Source organism: Oscarella lobularis, chromosome 2, assembly GCF_947507565.1.
Source record: "Oscarella lobularis chromosome 2, ooOscLobu1.1, whole genome shotgun sequence".
Lineage (NCBI taxonomy): Eukaryota > Metazoa > Porifera > Homoscleromorpha > Homosclerophorida > Oscarellidae > Oscarella > Oscarella lobularis.
The window spans coordinates 1,793,952-1,799,604 of record NC_089176.1 but is presented as its reverse complement, the minus strand read 5'-3'; the positions used below and the strand labels follow the sequence as shown (position 1 = coordinate 1,799,604).

General features: G+C 48.5%; 1 long non-coding RNA gene across 2 annotated transcripts; it reads left to right on the top strand.

Moving 5' to 3' along the window:
• Positions 1-220: 220 nt before the first annotated feature.
• LOC136200278 (uncharacterized) lies at positions 221-1,558 on the top strand. 2 transcript variants are annotated; one of them, XR_010673331.1, is made up of 4 exons: positions 221-292; positions 356-451; positions 530-770; positions 828-1,558. It is a non-coding gene; the product is annotated as an uncharacterized lncRNA (long non-coding RNA). The 2 variants fall into 2 exon arrangements; XR_010673330.1 differs by having other exon boundaries at positions 240-451.
• Positions 1,559-5,653: the final 4,095 nt, after the last annotated feature.

Here is a 5,653-nt window from a genome sequence, read left to right as displayed (position 1 = left end):
GCTATCGCCCGGCTTGCGAGGCTATAAAGTCGGTTGTTGATGCGTTTTCTAACGGCGTTTGACCAAGCTCCAGGCAACCTAGTTAGTGGAAGATCAACTTAATTAGTGGATGGTTGTCACGTGGAAAGTTGGGTTGTCACATGGCCTATGACGCAGACGAGTGCGCCCTGGCTCTCCCAGTAGTGGACGCTCTAAAGCACGCTTCACTACGGGAGAGCCTGGCTTGCGAGGCTAGTCAGTCTCCATTGTTGGGAACGCTTGTGCTGCGAGGCCGCGGAACGCATTGCCGAACGTAAGGAGAGTCTCGTCGGCGGCCTGCGTGCGAAGACGGAAGGCTGAGCGCTTGACTTGGCAGGGAGGAAGCGAGCGCGCAGCGCCGTGAGAAGATCGGAGACCGAAGAGAACCATGCAGAAGGAAGCGAGCGGAGAACTCTCGCGCAGGGCTGAAGGCGTAAGTGTAGCACGTGGTGGCGGGTGTCTTCATTCCAATTGTTCAGCGAACGCGCACGACGTGAAATCTTCTTCTCAGGACTCCTGCGTGTTGTTGCGAAAAGGAAGAGGCAGCAGGGAACTGAAGCGGAGTGTAGACGCTGCTCCGTCGAGGACGGCGGGGGGCTTCGAATCGGCCGAGTCCTGGGACAAAGTTCCTGGGGCGGACGATTGAGGCATGCAATAGAGCGACTCCTGTCACCAAGTTTTCAGACGGCGTTCCTTGGATGAGTACCTTGGCGGTGCTGCTTCTGGAGCTGCTTCTGGAGCACTGGCGACGGGTGAAGACACCGACTGTAATGAAGACGGTGCTTTAGTCGGCGTTTGCGACTTCATAGGTGACTGTGACGGAACAGGTTGCTGCGGTGTCTGTACCGGCGGCGTTGTCGGAACGACGGGCTTTGGAGCCAAATCCTGGGTCGGTTTCGGTGCTCCTTCTCTTGGTGCTGGTTGTTCTATTTCAAGTTCTTCTGCTGTAGCTTCTGGAAAGCTTAGCTCAGCTGTACGGCAAATCAGCCAACGATTGCGATGATGCGTTTTACTTCCGGCTTGAACGACGTAGGAGCGATTGCTTCTCTTCTTGGTGCACACGGCGGGTGACCAGACCTTTTCTCCCAGCAGTTTCATTCTCACATTCTCTCCTTTTTTGAGTGGTGTAAGATCTTTGCATTTCTTGTTGTATCTTTCTTTCTGTTGTTCTTTAGCTTAGACGATTGAGAGTTTGAACCGTTGCCGGTTGTGGTGTCGTTGGAGTGAGAAGAGATTCTTTCATCGGAAGTAAGGTGCGAAGTCGTCGACCATAGAGCAATTGTGCTGGTGAGGCTTTCAGCGTTTCCGAAGAAGTTGCCCGAAAGTTGAGCAACGCAAGATTGGTATCAGCGTTGGCTTTCTTGGCCTTCCGCATGATCATTTTGCAGATTTTCAGCCTTCCATTAGACTGTGGGTAGCGGGGCGACGTCGACGTGATATGCTCAAAGTTCCATGCTTTAGCGAACTTCCTGAATTAAGCGTTGCAAAATTGGGGTCCGTTGTCAGACACAACGGTTTTTGGTATCCCGTGGCGGGCAAAACAGGGCGTATTTTGGAAATCGTCGTCGACGCGTGCACGTCCGGTAGACTTTCAACTTCAAAAAAGTTCGAGTAGTAGTCCACTAAGATCAAATAGTGACGACCATCAAAATCAAAGAGATCCATTGCAACTTTCTCCCAACTGCGCTTTGGAGCTTCAGAGGGCTGCAACGGCTCCCGGCACTCCTCTGGTCGTAGAGCGTTGCAGATGCTGCATCTGGAGACATTCGCTGACTTCTTAGGTCATTCCTGGCCAGAAGAAGCATTCTCTTGCGAGTCGCAGACAGCTTTCCATACGGATGTGAGTACTGTGTAGCTGCTTGATCATCGCGCTTCTAAGCGAGCTTGGAATGACGACTCGGTCATCTTTTAGACAAAACCATCTTGTATGGTCATGTTACCGTTACAAGAGTAGTACATTTGAGCGTTGGGAACGACATCTTTCTTCCGTGCCGGCCATCCGTGCTGCACGGCATGACCCACTGCTTGGAGTTCGATATCCTCTCGCGTAGCAGTGCGGATAGCAGAGAGCCAATCGTTGGTTATGTCCTCGTCGTATCTGAAACCCAGACCCTCTCCGCAAGTAGCGCGCGCGGGGAGGGTCTTAGGCTCGAATCCAGCCTGTTGTCCAGGCTCACGCAGTAAGAGCCGCCCGGATAACAGGCTGGATTCGAGCCTAGGAGGGTCTGGGTTTCAGAGGCTAGTCCTCGTCGCTGAGGGTGATCTGCGCAATTTGCTCGCAGATATCTTCAGATTCGGTGGTTTCTTGTGCCGTCTGCTTGAGATATGCGCGAGACAGCGTGTCAGCCAGAACCATTTCTTTTCCCGGCTTGTAGATAATGTTGACAATGTTGTAGCGTCCCAGTGCGAGGAGCATACGACGTAGACGTTTTGGAGCGGTTGCGATCGGCTTCTTGATAATCGTGGAAAGTAGCTTGTGATCATACTCAACTGTGATGCCTGACTGTCCAAAGAGATAATGATCCAGACGAGTGCAAGCAAATACCACAGCTTGTAGCTCGTTTTCGATCTGCGAGTAGTTGCGTTCAGCATTCAGCCCTACCCGACGAGTGTCTACAAAAAGAAAATTTGAAAATTTTCTTTTTTTTTGAAGACAGCCATTTCATTCTCTTCGACGATTTCACGAAAAGGTTTAACGTCATTTTCTGCAGTGGGCGTTGTGAGAGTCATACTTCTGCTATTACTTGACAGAGCTGAGTCTGCCCTTTAGCGATGCTTTGAGCAAAATAAAAGCGGATCTCGACACAAGAGCGACGTGTTCTTTTGTCAAGTTAGCTCCCGAGTGGCGGACAGAGTTTTTGATGACCCTATGTGAGTAAAACAAATAGATAAGTGGAGTTGGCCTGACATACTTAATTGTTGTTTAAATTACAGGTTGTAATGTTCTAGTACTTGATCAATGGCTTTGCCATGGCGAGGAACTGCTGATACGTTGCAGGTGCGATGGTAAGTGTGCATGCGAGCTATGTCATCTGGCCAATAAGCTGCCAGATTAGCGAGCAAATTCTCTGCTTCCCGCGCGTAATTCCTTCCCACATCCCAGGAAATATATCAACCAGTACCTCCATAGACGAATGATTTTCGGGCCATCCTCGTAGCGAATAGCATTTCGTAGGGCATCGTAGAGGAACCCCATGTTGCAGACTGCCCGATGGTACGCATAAACTTCATCGGAGTCCTCCGCTGTAGAGGGATATTCTGGATTCAGCTCGCACAGCGTGCTTCGAGCGATGTCGTCAACAACTTTCTCCAACCAATTGTCAGAATTTTCAGGGATGTTGATATCCGCACTCGGATCCGTCACCCCAAAATAATGGCAAGCGGCAGAGGTAAGATGAGCTGAGAACACCTAAAGATGGCATTGTCACATAATGGTCTAACGACATTTTGAAAGAATTCATCCTATTCCTGAAACTTTTTCCTCTTTGCTCACTCCCGATCTATCCGTTTCCTGAAGAAGATGACCATGTGTCCCACATAACCGTTTCTGATCCCCACAACGTGTGAAAGCAAGTGACCAGACACTCCCACGTGAAATGGAAATCGACTATGCAGAAGAAGTTTTTCAGTTGATTAATCAGTCAGTCAGTCAGTCAGTCAGTCACTGGGTCTGACTGTTGGTCAGTTATTCAATCAGAAATACCTGGACTCTCTTTTGCCCACTGAAACTGATCAAAAGTATCATGATTCTGGAAGACGATATCGCTTTGCTCCCCGCACATTTTTGCATGAGAGCTGATCACCGACTATGGCCTTTACGACGACGAAGAATTACGCTCATATCGTACGTCTATTTGACTGTAAGAGAACTTTACCAGAGAACTGACGTCTGTCTTGCCTATGTCCTGGGCGCATTTTTCAAGAACTCTGGTTGTTCCATAGATCGATCTTTCATTTTCATCCAATATTTCTAAAGGACAGATGTTAGCCTTTTGTGTTTTCTGGAACGGACGCTGAGGAGAAAGCGCTTTAGAAAGTGGCTTCAGGGCTTTGAATTCAGTCGTCAGAAATCTTTTAAGAAACGTTTTCATGTTTGAGAACGTTTCTCGTTTATCAGCTGGCGACGGCAGGATGTGATCCTCTTTCAGAGATTCAGGCTTATCAACTTACATTGCACCTTTAAAGACAAGAGCACTATAACAGCTATCTTTTGTCACATTGCTATTCATACCTGAAAAAGTAATGGTTCTAAATGTGGGTGAATTTCTGCTGTTATGACAAGTCTCGTTGTCATGTCGCACATCTGCAATTTGCGGTCTTGACAAAAACGAAATTAAACCTTTGTTTACAATGTGCAGGGTCAAACCAGCTCTTTGATGCTGAACTCTTTTTGTGATGTTCAGGTTGTCGAACGCCACGATCACGTTCTTCTGAGGAGTCCAATGTATGAGACTCTGTGCCTTGCTGATGTTATCAAGGATTCGCCAAGAATGACGGTAGGACTTACACAAACCAAGAGAGCTCAAATCATTTTGGCGCTATAGCAATGTTTTTTTTTGTCATTTTAAGCACATACCTGTTTGTTCGTTGCACGATCCAATAGCATGAACGACACTATCATTGGCCACATAGACGCTCTTTGGAATCGATGTTTAGCCATCATTAATATCAGCAGTGCAGCGTATTGACATGCAGGAGCGTCTCTTGAATTTGCGATTTGGGATTCACGTGCAGCCAGTCGGGAAATGAGGCCAAAGAGGTGCGGTGCTTGTTTTTCAGTGTGATCGGTGTAAGCTAGAAAGCAGAAATTGTTAATGAATTCCGCTGAGAGTTGGTGGCATAGCACATCGCTGTAGATAAGTGCTTCCATCTCTTTATCAAGCACAGAAAAGAATGCGTCCTAATCTAAACTTGATAAAGACAAATTAATCAGTACTCCTGTCCAATAGACAAAAACGTATTAACCTTCGGCTGCTGGTGACTGAATATGAACATCCTCGCTTGCTGTGTCTTCTTCGCAATCAGCTGTGTCTTCCTCGTCATTATCTCTGTCTTCGTCGAGTTTTAGGCGCTTGATGCCGGTGTAGCAGTACTCATCTTTGACTCTCTTTCGACCACAAGAGGGAAACGCATGACGGACGATCATTCCAGCCTTTCTGTTGGTCATGAGGCGATCAAACTTGGCTTTGAGAGACTCAACGATCTCGTGGACAGGGATGACGTCCAATGGATTCCCCGTGTGGTAGTTCTGTGACAGCCTGCAGCGAACTAGAGTGAAGAGCCAATAAACAAGTGATATGAACCGACCATAGGCTTCTATCGTGTTGTAAATCGCTCGGTAATTCACTTCGGACATATCGGCGAGCCATCGAAATGTTTGCGGAGCAACGCGCTACGTAGGGAGAGGCGTAGCCGAATGAGGGTCACATGTACTATACGGTAAGACACGTGATACCAGTACGCGGGCCCTACGCGACGTGAGCGGTGGTTACGCCCACCAGGTCACGCCTGGCTTGCGAGGCTAGCCTACTCCGGCGTGGTGCTTGCTGAGTCCGTAGGTTTTCCGCCGGGAAAATCGGAGATGATTGTTGCCGGCATGTTTTAATGCGCGGATTCTACGGAGCGATACAACTCT